Genomic DNA, 14,685 nt, shown 5'->3' with positions numbered 1-14,685 from the left:
ACCTGTGTCCATGCGGTATCGGTATCCTGGCACGTCTGAGACCCAACCAAAATACCCCATCTCGCCTTGCGATGGCTTTCGTTCGACACGATAAAGCTTGCTCCGGCGACACTCAAGATGGAAATCATATACCATATCGTTGGGAATCGTATAAGAAGGATTCCACTGTCCAATTAAAAAAAGAAAAAGATAGATACACTGGTAAGAACGGCGTTCTGGCGACGTTTCTCCACCCACTCCAAGTTTACAAGTTGTCTCCGATAAACACGTATATTTCGTAAAGCCCGCAATCATCCGAGAATAAACTCGTGTCAAAGGCTTTGAACGCGACCGTCTGCCGCTTTACGAGCATTTTATTTCCGACTCATAAAATTTAAGGGATCCACCTACAGTTTTGCTCTTGGAACCCCTCTGGCTGTTGTAGTTTGTCGTGACATGCCTCTGATATACAGTATTGACGTCCACGGTCAAAAACGCGCAGTTCGATTTTTAAGAGTTTGTTTCAAATAGTATCTCGACATGAAATCACTCTTCGATAACACAAGAAAGAGAGGGAAGAGTCGTGAAAAGAAAGCTATACAGGGTGTGTTTTTTTTTTAGCCTTTACAGAATTTTTATAAAAAAGCTATGAGAGCAGCATAGATGTCGTTTTTGCAGTTGAGTTCTACGGCCTGGCGGACATCCTCTGGAAGAGAGTATGTAAGTACAAGATGACTAATTACCTGAAATTCATTAAATAACTTTAATTACGGAATTTCATGCAAAATCGAGATGACAGAACGGGGGACAATTCCCGTTGAAATCCATTCAATCTTTTAAAAATTGAGAAAAGAGCCCTCGTCATGAAATATCCATCGCTGAATTTCGGTATGCAAATAAGCCGAAATCGCAAAAGCGCGCCTGGGGAGCGCATCACCCTCGCCGACGGAGGCTTATCTGGGCCGGAAAGCGGTTTATCTGGCCAGCTGAGCGGCACCTACTCCAATCATCTCCATCGCTCCAAATCACGTGACCCGCTGACGTCAAATGAGCGCTGTGCTCCCTGCGTTCCCGGTCGCCGCGGTTTCGGTTTCGGCTCATTTGCGTATCAAACTTCGGGGATGGATATTTTAACACACGTGCGTATTTGAGGATTTTTTAGACGTGAAATGGCTTGCAACTAGGATAGTCTCTCAATCTGCTCGCTTTTGCCCGAAATCATCTAATTAAAAGGTCAGATAATGAATTTTAGGTAATTAGTCTTCTTGTAGTTGCACACTTTCTTCGAGAGGATGTCCGCCTGACCGTTGAACTCCACTGCAAAAACTACATGTATGCTGCTCTCATAGCTTTTGTATAAAAATTCTGGAAAGGCTAAAAGAAGAAGAAGAAGAACACCCTGTCTAACGAATGCAGTACCAAACTGTGAAAAGAATGACTCAGCAAGAGGTAGTGTCTGCCATCAACAACTTTTAGTTTTCCATTTCTCATACGTTTCAACTTCTTTTTCAGTGCCATGATAGTCCTTAAGGAGCGGGGAGAAGGTTGCGAGTCACGCGATCCAGTCGCCACGAGTCGGTACGTTCTGCCTAATAGCACACGGTTCACATCTGGCGCATGCCCTCGATGTCCAGATGAGTGAAGTTCGCCCACGAGCGCTTAGCGGTAATCGTAATTTGGCGTGATTAATAAGGGCCGGTCGCCCTCGCCTTTTTCCGTGTTCTCGCCTAATTCGATTTGATTCACTGCTTTCTGTGCAAGGTCTCCCCTTGTCGTCTATCAGCAGCATTGACGCTCGACGCTCACAGAAGTCACCAGGTCTCGTTGACATGCATGATCATAGTATCTGGTTTGTGAGAAAACTGCCTCGTTGGTGGTAGCCGAGATCGTGCTGAAGACTGGGAGGTGGTGGGTTCGAATCCTACCACCGGCTGTTCTGTCTGAGGTTTTCCCTGGATTCTCCGACAGACTTTCCAGGCGAATGTCGACACAGTTCCCCTTGAGGTCGGCCCAGGACGCATACCAACCCCCCTGTCCCCTACTCCTTCTTGCTGTCCTCTCTCCATCTGTCCACATCTGCACGCCGCTTATAGCTACAGTTGCTTCGCGGCGCTAACGTGGAATTAAAAAAAAAGAAACACCCTGTAGAATAAACATGCATGGAGACCACAAGGGCGGTATTGGTGTCCTCTCATGGTAGAGGAGCTGAGCAGTCCTCTCGGGCTTTTTTTGCAACGTTTTCGTTTGTGCCCGATGACGTAGCATGACGTGGTATGAGCACCGCATTTCTGCACGTTTTGCAAGTCTGGATGGCGCACCGTTGCGACAGCTTTAGTCAGCTGTATTTTTTGTTTTAGATGAAGCAATCTAATTTGTAACACAGTAGCTTTAGTCACGGGAAGTTGCAAATCATGTTGTTTTTTGTTTTTTTCAGTCACGTCAAGTCGCCCAAAATCAGTTACTATAACCATAGGCAAATCACAGTCGCGCAGGTGTAACATTCCAAGGCGGAGTACATAATGCATTGAACTTGCACAAGACAGAACGCTATTCAAGAAGGATTATAGCTCGTAATTACCGACCGGTCCTTTCTCCAGCAACAGCGTCAGCCCTATAAATTGGAGCGCTTCCAGAAAAGACGAGCAGGCCATCTTTTTGATGAGAGCAAATTACAGCCTGTTGAAGTCTCCTCGCCTCCGCGGTGGAACAGGTACCGCGCGATCGTTCGTAAATCTGTCCGTCTTCAACACTGTCAGAACACTTTTACTCGCCATTAAAATGACCTACTCGGTTTAACGAAGGAGCTGCTTCATTCGCGAACCTCAAACGAGATAAAATATGTGGCAGGAGTAGAGGAGCCCTTTGTGAGGTGAGTAAATGGAGACATTGGACGAAGACCGTAATCGATAGTCGATCGGTCTCGCAGCGATTGCACACGTTACGGTTACGAAATAAACAAATCTACAGCTGTACAGCAACAGTGTTTAGACAAGCTGAAAAGAAGTGAAATGTTTCCAACCACTTCACGCACAGAATTCTGCTTCAAAATTCCAAAAATTGTCCATTTATTTGAGCACATCTTATTACCCCGTTTCAAGGCGTGCTGCAGGGCTGACTTTTCCCCTTTTATCTTTCCTTTTCCCGCTTTTTTTTTTCTGCCAATAAATCCCCCCCCCCCTTTCAAGGGAGGTGCGTCAAAGAACCACGCATGTCCATTAGGTGAATACCACAACAGTGTACATGCTAAATACGGTTCATACAAAAAGTCAAACAACATACAGTTACGAGTACGAGAGGGAAAACCAAACACGATGGAGAAAGAATCAAAGAAGTACCATCGGTTGCAAACCGGGAAAACAGGCGACACAACTATAGAAGAAAAGCAACTTCGCAGTGTGGTAGCGCATTGTTTTCTACGAAAAATCTACGAGGTAATAAAACGACAAGGAGTTAAATCAACACGTTTTTGACCCTGGGGGGAAGAACGCGAAAAGAGAAAAAGATTCACTGAACGAGGGGCCACGACGAGTTGAAAATGAATGCACACAACAACGTGTAATATTGGGAAGAGTGGGAGTTTGGCATAAGTAACCGTGACACCCTTTTGTAACGACCACCTATTCTCAGAGTGCAGCGCAACGTGTGACGTGGCTGAGTAAGACATATGTAATTCACGCTACTTCGTTCAGTGAACCTCCCACAGGGCCACAAGGACAACAAATAGGGAAGATACAAAGCTATTTCGTCGGAATCTGCCGACGGTTCGCACGTGCATCCTCGAATCGTCCGCTTAGGGGGAATGAAACAAAAAAAGTCGTAGAACGCGCTAGCGCGTGCACATGTTCTACGTGTACGTCATAGTATCCGCTGTTTGTTCGCGTGACCTTCGTCGTGTTTCCATGCCTCTGTTTCGATTAGTGTTTTCGCACAATGATGGGTGAACAGAGCTAATGAGTGGCATTTATTTCTTATTTCGGAGTCGCGTATACCTGCGGATACGGACACCAGCGCCCTCACCTTTTGTACATCGTCTGGAGAACTGAGGTGACTCTGGCGCACGTTCGGGGGGGGTCACGTTTTGAGAAATTCTCGCAGAGCTGTATGATAAGAATTTGGAGTGTTCGGAATTTTTGTGTACTCTACGCGCGCATTCCGACGGTGTGCTCTCCCAGTACAGTGTGCATACGTACACAGTGCAACGAATGTTAGCAACTCGAACGTTCCCTCTGGCGTTCAAAAGTCAGGAAAATCATAAGGCTAACGAGAAAAAGTGCGAAAATAAAACGAACTTCCTGCGAAGACAAATACGTCGGAGTAGGGAATGGGAAAGTTGGTAGTATTACAGTACTCTGCGATTCCAAGTGCCTATGATTCTTAACTCAGTCTATGTAGGCTGAGTACAACAAAAACGAGAGAGACAGAAATGCGGGAATTTGTGATGAAGGAAAAGAAACTGATGTTAGGTTACATGTTTCATCTCGAAAAGGTATTGACGATGGCATTGTCAGAGCCTCGGTGGCTTTCTGTTGACCTCGTACGCAGCTGGTTATCACAGGGCCCCCAATCTTGAATTCTCCAAGCGTTATCGTTATCGTTATCTTTAAAAGTTCGCGCACTCTAAACGTCACGCGGCCACACGTGAAAACCGTTTTGGCTTTCCCGCGATTTCGAATAGACGTTGCGATAGGCCTTCTCGCAGGAGCCCGCGGCATATAACGGGCCAAGTGACGCATTTAAAGCGCCTTACGGAATAACAAGTTGAAGATCCGGGTCCTCGTGTAGCGCTGTATGGTAATGCGGTAGCGCTTTCCATGAGCCGCTGTTCGCGAGATTTTCATTTGAAACCAGGATTTTGTGGGCGCCCTTACGAGAGCTTCCTATTTTACTCTTGCTTCTTTGCACGTACCTACTACGTCGATAAAAGATACATCAAATACGTAACAACGTCAAAACGAAAGAACAATCGGAATGTCACTTCCCGCGACTTTCAGAACGAACAACAATCGAAAGACAAGTTTTCAAAAATGTAAGTGTGGCAGTACAAAGGCAATTTTCTGAACAACAGTGTATAAAGCTGTACATCACAGCACTCCATGTGCGTGCTATTTTTATCCACTTAGAGCAATTAACAAACAGAAAGCGGCTATAAACAGCATCATCAGCAGCAATAACTGAGCCGACGCACTATCGGCTTACGCGCGACCACAGAACTGGTTTTCCCATCTCGCAGTTGCGAGGTGCTTCAAAGTGCAGAGGCGCTGATGGAATAACAAACGTGTTTTCCGCCCACGAGCTGCTTTAGTAGCGCGCAATTATGCATTCTCTGTCCCAATTTCTCATCCGAACTATCACACCGTCTGTGTCAAGCCACATTCAATCGCGCCGCCCGAATGACTCCGTGGCAGTGGCGTAGCCACGGGGGGGGCTAGGGGGGGCCCGAGCCCCCCCTACCTGCCACTGACCTACCCAGGCAAATCGTGCAAATCCGAGGAGAAAATAATATATGGGGGGGGGGGGGGACCAGTGTGACGATCGCGAAAGTTCTTACAGTTCATGGCGTCTATCTAAGCGGCACACTTGAAGGGTTTCCAAAGTATGAGCTTTTCAAAATCCTTCCAATCTCGTGACACCACCTCATTGCATGCTGCGGTGTACACAAGTATTGTGTGTTGTCGCACCCAGGATCAGCGTCAGGGCGGGTTTTCGTATAGAGCCCCCCCCCCCCCCCCCCCCCCCCCCCCCCCCCCCCTATCTTGGAGGTCTGGCTACGCCACGGCTCCGTGGTGTCGCTACAACGCTAGTCGCTGTCGACTTTGTAACCGGTCCTTGTCGGTTCTGCACATCGTGCTTCTGTCGCTGATGCGGCGACGAGAGGATATGTTGGCAACGCTGTGGGCTGCCGCTCAGAGGAGCAGAAGATGTAGAAAACCAAACGAGAAAGAACCACATGGTAATCAAACAAGAAGAAAGAAGGAAGCAACAGGAACGGCGGAGGACGCCGGAACAAGCATCTTGGTTTCTTGCGTTGCTGTCACCAATGCGTTGACTGGATTGCCGCATTGCAAACTTATCCCATAAAGTAGTGGGCCGCATCTCATGTGGCGAATTTCCCCATTCAAATGGGAGAAAGATCTTTGCCTGACAAATATTTAAGGCCCACCCGCTTATAGCGACAGGTGCTTCGCGGTTTTAAGACGGACTCAAGCAGACAGGCACATTATAGCCCCACGAGCAAGGCGTCGCATAGGATCATCGTATTACCAAGGATTGGCTTTATCTCTATCAATGACTGATTCTGGTGTATAAAACTAATGGTATACTAATATGCCACTCTTAAAGAGGCTTCTAAAAGAAGCATATTAGCACGGAGAGTAGAAACGCCATGATGCAAAGACAAGATTGTCTCTTATGGCACGAGGCCAAAACCAAGAAAGGAAACAAACTGCGGATGACCTCAACGTGCACCACCTTCAGCCGCATGGCATGTGCCCTATACTCGTGCAGCGATGAAAGAGAAAGTACAATGAATTGGCTGGGTGATTATATATACACCCATCGAGCATCATCATCATCTCCGACATGTTAGTGGGAGGTGTGTAAAGGCGCCACTCACAGCCTACAGGGGGACTGCAGAACTGCCGCCGGTGGAATATTTTTGAGAGAGGAACACAGCGCCTTGACTTTGACCGAGCCGTAATCCATCAGATTCACCGATAGCAATGACCTTGCAGCTCTGCACAAACACAGAAGGTGATGCCCGCAGTAGGTTCTTCGGCTTACTGATCTGTTCTAGTCCGGTAATCGTGTCTTCATCCTTTTTGGTCTTGTAAGGTTACGCCTAACAGAAGAGGATGCATGTGTGATGAAACGTCAACGTGCTCGAGGTACGTGCAATGGACAGTTACATCGCAGAGGATAGTAATTTAAAAATCCTCATTAGAATTTGTTGCACTATGATTCGTTGAATGATTCCAGCTGTGGTCGGGATGCCTGTAGTTTTGTGACTCGACGGGATGTGAATGAAAAGACAATTTGTTGCGTTTCTCCGTTTCATTTTTGGACGTGCGAAAACACCTAGAAATTGAGTTGTATGTCTGTCTTATACTGTCATGTGGCGCGACTAGAGCGAAGCTAGATATTTACAAAATTGGAAAGGGACCCTGCAGCTGGTCTTGCTTTGTCCTCGAATATTAAGAATTGGACGCGATGCTTGCACTACAGAAATGAAACGAAAGTGCACGGTTACCCCCCCCCCCCCCCCAGTTTTATTTTTACTTATAATGTACTTAACCAGGGCCGGCATTTCGGACGGGACCCGTACATTATGTGTGAAAAATAATTGCCCACGGTAGGTTCGTCGCATATGGTTGCCACAAAATATCAATACATTAGGCGCGTATGTCTATTAGTGTCTGAGATAGATGAGCGAGCACGTTGGCACTTTCTTCCAATCGTGTTTGCAAAAAGATATCTCCAACGTGGTGACGAAATAAAGCATCTGCAGTATTTTAGATCCCGTTATTCAGAAACCACTATTTAAGCTTCCATTAAGAGAGTTCTGAGACAGAGAAAGGAGAAAACAAGAGTGCAAAGGCGGCAAAGAGTGCAAATCTTACTGGAGGACTTCACCCTTTTGTAATGTGAAACGTGGAATGTCGCAGTGATCCGTGGTCGAGTGAGAACAATGGGCCCCCAATGAGTGAGCATATAGTATGCCCCAGGCGACATGGTAGTACGGCGGTCGGCAAATGTATAGTAGCCCCCCCATCAGCAGGAAAAAATGTTACCTGGCATAAGTCGTGACTGACGTTTTTTACAACTTCCTTGGAGGTTTGCCAGAAAGCGGACGATCCCTGTCAAAAATATATGGAAAATGCGTGGCTCCTCTCTTCTCTTCAAGGCCAGTCGGTTTGTAATATGCTCTGAATGGATTTCGTTTAGCTACCGCGGTCAGGTCAAAAAAGAACTAAATCTCGTGTGGCGCTCAATTGGGACGTGATTTATGAAACCCGTTTGTATCAGTATCAGAATGAGTTTACGTACACTCCTGCCGAGATGCCGTACGCTCTCTTGGAGCGACCCCGTGGGAAGTGCGGATGTAACTATGTCCCTGTAACTGCTGAGCTGGCCCTGACTGTGAGTTGCCGCCACTGTGAGGAACCAGGTAAAAGAAAAGACAATGGCGTATCATGTGAGACGTTCAAGTGTTTCGACGCCCGTGCCACCGGTGATTACAGACATATTGACATTGTCAGATTTATCTCGAAATTGATAACAACACTGTCACGGGCGCGTGAATTTTTGTAGGCTGCGTCTGTCTTTTGGAGATTGTTTTCTCCACTTCGTACAAAATAGGAGAAAAAGAAGACGCGGGATAAGACAGGCGAGAAGCGATTTAGTTCCATAGTACTAAGGAATTTTTGTGGTTCAGTGCTGTCCTTTATGATTACAATCTGGATATCGAATTTCGGACTAACGTATTAACACAATCTCTACGTATTTGCTAAGTCTTGAACTGAAAACATTTAATGGACACAGTGAATCAGTTAAGTGGAAGTCTTGGCCATGGGAGCGTACGTAGACAGTCGAAAGGAACAACTCATGAATGGCTCAAGAAGTCGTGAGACACACGAGATCTGAAGGCACGCACCTGCTTGATAGTGACGTCAAGCCCTACTCAGTGTGATTCGGAGGAGAAGAATGTAGGTTGCTCACTATTTCGTGCTGCCCGTAAACAGGCTTCCGTCTTATCGTGTGTATGGCCTCTTCTTACTCACCAAAGGACCTTTGGAAGGAGGTTTTCATTGCGGAAAGTAGACAGAAGTACATTGAGTGTTGACCATGGTGCCGTGCATAGCCATAGTAAAGTTCTTTGCACCATTTTGGCATGCGTTCATTAAATAAGTATTGCATATCCACAAAACAAAAATAATCACATAATAGTACATAATAATAACCAAACAATAAGGAAGAGTCTTGCTGTTCTGTTCGGGAAGGTGATTTTTTTTTTTTCAGACTATATCCTAACGATCCTCTGTAACACCGTAGTAGAACTAAAAGTAGACTGAACCGTAGTTGAAGAATGGAAAGAAAAAGAGAGAGCGAAGTTACACATGGGGTGGTGGTGGTGGTAGTGCAGAAAGAGCTTGCCGTTGTCGGCCTCACAGAGGTGGACAACATCACGACTAACACCCTGGGGGCATGTGCGTCCTGGGCCGACTTCTAAGGGAGCTGTGCCGACATATGTCTGACAACGTTTGGGGAAAACCCAGGGAAAACCCCAGACAGCCCAGCCGGCACCGACCCCAGACAGCCCACCGGATTCGAACCCGGGTACCTCCCAGTCTCGACGTGACATGGCCAGCACGCTAGCCACTGAGCCACGCGAGCTGGTGTTACCCATGGGGACATATGGCTGTCTGTTAGTTTCCTATAAAACATCGAGTTAGCAACTTAGGAAATTGTTACGTACAGCAAAAACGTTTTTGTGTTCTATGTTCAGAGCAGGAAAAAAAATATATGTATATATATATAATATTGAAAACACGCTTCCAATATTTTGTTTTCTGCAGCGACAACATAAATAAAACTGGTCCAGATGATTGCACACCAAATTTGCCGCATTGGCAGAGTTTGGCATCTGACTCATTCCTAAGGGCAGGTCTTCCCCGTTTTTTTGTTTCAGGCTAACAGTGTCAAGATTTATTAAACGTGCTCGAAATCACGCATACAGGATGTATGGTTGCGGCTACACCGATGAAAGGCAAGAAAGTCTTCCACCGGCTCCGTTGGGTTCGCGCCTTTTCGAGAAGAGTACGTAAGTCGTATCCATTCACGGCGAAACGGGGATATTAGGAGGGCTTCCTTCTTGCGGAACATTCCTGGCGTTCCACTACTTTGATTAATGCACGCCGGAGCGGCTCCTTTCTCCTAATGGGCACCCACCCCGCGTCGTCTGTGTGCTTAGCAGCAGCGGGTCAGAGTACGACGTCAAGTCGTCTGTTTGGGTAAGCGGAAAGATATGCGAAGGAAATGAAAGAAATTAGCCACCGTAATAAGGCGGTAGTTCTCAAACCTGTTTTGCTCACTCATTGCTGCTGATAAATAAATGCAACGGGAAGGCTTCTGTTCTGGCCTCTCGCGGACTTTTGTATGTGCGTTTTTTTTTGCTTTTTGTTTACAAGAGCGGTGAGCAATAGTGTCTACTTGTATGTGCAACAGAGAGATTTATTAGTAAATCGGATGTTAATTCGTTGTAACAGGCGTGCCTATTGACAACTCCTACGCGTTGGAGGCCTAAATGTTTGTGTTATCTCCAATGGTATTACTAATATAAATTTAATTTGTCCGGATATTGAAGAATAGGCGTGGAAAGAATTATTCATTAAGGCTGTTTCGTGCCACACGAACTTTAAGTTGCAGTGCGCTCAGCAGAAGTTGTGCGATCAATTTACGTTTTTTTTAAATTCAGTTTTCCTGTTGTTGAATGGATCTACGCGCTGGCAACCTCTCATTAAGCACATTAACATTATGGGGTCCCACATTGGGGTCCCACAAGATCGGTGACCGCACATCGTCTCGGTGACTGACTTTGACTGCCCCTGGAGCTTGATAGCTAACTAAGGATGTTTTTACTAAGGAGTAGCAAGCTGTCTTTTTCTTGCTGACTTTTCCTGCCAAATAAATAGATCCCCCTCCACACACACGCATACACACACACACCACATTGGCTTGCTATGGACCCTTGAATCCGTATGATGCCCATGAAGTACTCACCGTGACACACTAGAGGCAGGTAATACTTTTAAGGAATTGACGCGTGATGTGAGCAAGAGCATTGGCGCTAGGGTATTAAATATTCGTTTTGGTTGCACGAATAATTTTAAATGAAAATAATAAACAGTTTCGTCTTTCAGGAACAATATGAACCAGGTATCCTTTGCAAGGGTTTGTAGTCTAGAATCTTACCAAATGCATCGAGCTCCGATTGTCGATATGCGTAAATAATGAAAGGTAGCAAGTTGAGAACATCTCGATGCGCTGAACACTCTGAACAGTAAATACAGGCAACCCTCTGTTTATCGCGAGTTTCGAATTCCCCCGGAACGGTGCCCTCTGGGACAAAATGTATCGCCCTTCCTTATGACAGACCTCTATTTATGAAAAAATTTTCGAAGAACGTTAACCGTTTACAAATCGAAGGTTGACTATAACCCGTTAATTGATACGTATGTATGTGTATCAAAATGCATGCAGCAGTAAGAATAAATGAGCCACGTACAGCAAGGATAGGGAAAGTAATAAACCAACAAAATGTTTTATAAGTGATAAACTACTTGTACGAGGATACTAGGGAATTAACTTTTTTTTACAAAAAAAATCCTATTCGTGCTGTCCTCCGACTCATTTTTTCCTTGTTCTTTTCAACACACGGAATCACTGAAAATGCGATTAACAGAAAAATACGAACCTCTGCTACCATAGTGAACTTGGGATATCATCATCGTCATCATTGAAATCGTCATCGTCATTGAAAACAGTTTGTAAGCGTCTTAGGTTTACGGCAAGCGCACACCCTTGAAGCAAGCAGATGGGGATGAGAACACTCTTCATTGAAACTACGGGCAGAGAAGCTCTGCTCGCGTGTAAACACTGATCCAGCTGGGAAGCTGCAAAGCGAACCGGATTCATTGCGGCAGTCAGAATAGAATACGAGTAGTGGAGTAGATTAAGGTCCCTATTTTTTCTTTTTTTCCTATCTAATCTTACCCAATCGGAAGAGCCCTCTAGACATGCAATCCTGACGTCACCCACGAGCGGTGGAAAGCACGTGACAGTTCAGTCACCAGTGGACACGCTACGTTTCCGTTGCGGCTTCAACATACAATGGAAGCAATACTACAAATAAGCAGCCCATATCAACCCGTGTGTGCACTACTCCGTCGTCACATGCTTGGGCATCTGCCGAGCTATATCCTATATATCAGAAAATTCAAACAAAGGAAAAAGCACGATTATTAGATTAGTAGATCAATAGTATTATATTATTATTTAAATAGTGGAAGCCCGACGACAGCCTGATTTGAATGACTATGTGGTTATTTTTAGCCGTGTGTGCTTTTTTGTTTTGTTTTACGTAATTATAATTTATTACGTTGATCCGATGGTATATAATTTGTTCGCCTCCCGCAACTTTAGCGTGGAATATGTGCAGAAAAGACGTTGCCCGATAGTTATTACAAAGATTAAACACTTTATCTGCTACTGTTCTATGCGACGCGCTTATCCACTGTTCTGAGAAAACGAACAGTATAGGCATGACAGGGAAATCGCGTCCCGATAAGGTGTGATGTTATTCATTTCTCGCTTTATTTGAGAACAGACAGGCTGGCTCTGGTATTTAATGAGTCACGCAGTCATGGGTGTCTCATCAAGTCATCCAGGTGATAATCAAAGGCACTTTATACAGCAACCCTTTGGAATAGGAAAAAAAAATCATAGACCGTCGGCCGAGGTGAAATCGTAACCGCAATGTCGGACTATAAGTGATAGAATCTCGAAAAGTCTAAAGTGATTTCTGTGAAACTGTCCATGTCCCTACGTGACACCTTCGAGAATAAGTTTCAAGTGTTGCTCAAAAGGCATCTGTTTTTTGTGGCGTGTGAAAACAGAATTATCTAGGTTATGACAATGGTCGGTGACGGAGACAATTAAGGATATTTTTTTCATGTACGTGCTGCTTCCGAGCTTGCGTAGTTTGACAGCTCGAAACAAGAAAAATATATCGGAGGACACTATATAGGAACCGATCCCGGAACACACAGTTCCCAGCCCCCAAAGCTGCCAGGTCCGTATAGATGGCAAATAAGATTCCGAGTCAGCGAAAAGCAAGAAAAGACAGCTGCATCGTGGGCGTGTGGTAACTATAGCACTGGACGGCGCGATGCTTCGTGACTGAAACCCGCTCATCACAGCGTAATATACTATTACATTTATCGAGACAGTGTGCCACTCCATAGCGCGTATTTCGATCCTGAATTTCGAGAAGCATACTATGGTATACGTCCTTCAATTTAATGGCTTTCGTTACTCGCACACCCCATCGAGCTTCTTGGTGACGGAACCATGAAACATACTGTACTTCCCGGAGTGTAACGCCCCGTTACACATGGTAAAAAGTGTCGGGGAAGGGGCGTTATCCATAAATGCGCATATTTTACGAGAAAGTCTTCTCCGCAACAGCCGCTCATAACTGCATGTCATGCACCCTCTAACAACCTGCGACGTCAGAGCAGTTTTCCGTTCGGTGTCACACCTTCGAGCACTGTGCTATGCATCTACAATACGGTAATAATACGGTAATACGGAATAATACGGTAGAAGGAACTACCGAACCCCACTCTTCGGTACTGCACATATCATTGAATGCTTCTAAGAAGCCCTGTCAACTTGGGGGTCAGGGTGCTTCAGGTACCAGTTGGAGGCCTGACAAAAAATAATACTGTCAGTAATATATAAAACAGTGTCACAAAGTATCGCATAGGAATACGCACTGGAATATTATTTGAATGCTATAAAGCTACTTGCAAACCTATCTCAAGATGCCGTATATCATCAATGGGGTGGGGGAAATCTACTCCGCATGTACGTAAGTGCACGACTGAGCAAAACCCAAGCCAACGTGTACAGATACGTGCACTCTCAATTATTTCTCGCGTTTCCGTGTGAATGATGCCTGCATTCTGAGGAAACGCCCAGGTGGTCGCCCACGCAGAGCCAGAAACACTACAGAAATAACAACGATACTTGAAAAAAGCTGTGACGCCACTGCCTGCTTCTGGGGATCGGCTATTACGGGTACACGCCGAAATCAATTACTGCACGGGACACAGGTCAAGGTTCCAGGGAAGAACCAACGAAGGACTGCTCAGGGGAGACTGCCCTGTAGATCAACATTAATGAGAGCTCCTACGCACGCATGCACTGCAAATGCACTTTGTTTATCAACAACCTCAACCACAAGATGCAAAAATACAAGGCGCACGAACAGCAGCATCCACGGCACTAAGAATCGGAAAACGCAGAAAAATCGCTAAATCGAACGACATCCTGTCTTCGGGATGAAGATTCAGAAGACTACACCTGTGTTATAAGAGAACGACAAGAGTCACATCTGCAGAACTCATTTGTCTCATCAGGGGAACCATCGTTTCTCAAGAGATAATACTACGGGCCACTAATACAAGCTTATGTGTTATTTAACTTCGTCATAGTTGAAACGAAGAACGTCGACCAATCTTGTAGAAATTTATTTGCTAAGAGATTTCCAAAAAGTTTGTCAAATCTCAAACTGTTTCATCTCGTGCATTAAATATTGTGTGATGTACAATTATGCAGATAAACGTAAGGACGTCGAGTTGGGCCTGTACATTCCGGATTAAAAGCGCTCAAACCGAAGGCTAGCAACACACGGGGGGGGGGGGGGGGGATATGTTTAATAGAGTGAAAAAAAAAGAAAAAAAAGGAAATGTCAGCCAGGCTATTGCCAGCTTGCTATTCCGAAAAAGAGAAATAACGAAAAACATAACACACAGGTGGCGCATGTACAGGGCAAGTAGCGAATGTATGTAGTATAAATATTTTTTTTCAAAAGATTTGTAGTGTCTTTGTTGTCTTTGTTGCCTTTCGTGCAAGAACCGATGCCAA

General features: G+C 45.4%; 1 protein-coding gene and 1 long non-coding RNA gene across 6 annotated transcripts in view; one reads left to right on the top strand and one right to left on the bottom strand.

Moving 5' to 3' along the window:
* LOC135397339 (uncharacterized) overlaps positions 1-14,685 on the top strand; it is a 116,816-nt gene that overhangs the window by 51,682 nt on the left and 50,449 nt on the right. Inside the window, exon 2 of the long non-coding RNA XR_010423631.1 lies at positions 9,665-9,792. This is a non-coding gene — a long non-coding RNA (uncharacterized LOC135397339). The remainder of the gene's footprint in view (positions 1-9,664; positions 9,793-14,685) is intronic.
* The window catches only part of LOC135397312 (uncharacterized), an 80,578-nt gene that overhangs the window by 26,217 nt on the left and 39,676 nt on the right, over positions 1-14,685 (bottom strand). The window lies entirely within an intron of this gene.

The sequence above is a fragment of the Ornithodoros turicata genome, chromosome 1 (assembly GCF_037126465.1).
Source record: "Ornithodoros turicata isolate Travis chromosome 1, ASM3712646v1, whole genome shotgun sequence".
In the NCBI taxonomy this organism is placed as follows: Eukaryota; Metazoa; Arthropoda; class Arachnida; order Ixodida; family Argasidae; genus Ornithodoros; species Ornithodoros turicata.
Note: the sequence above shows the minus strand (reverse complement) of the source record. Positions and strands in the feature narration are given on the sequence as shown.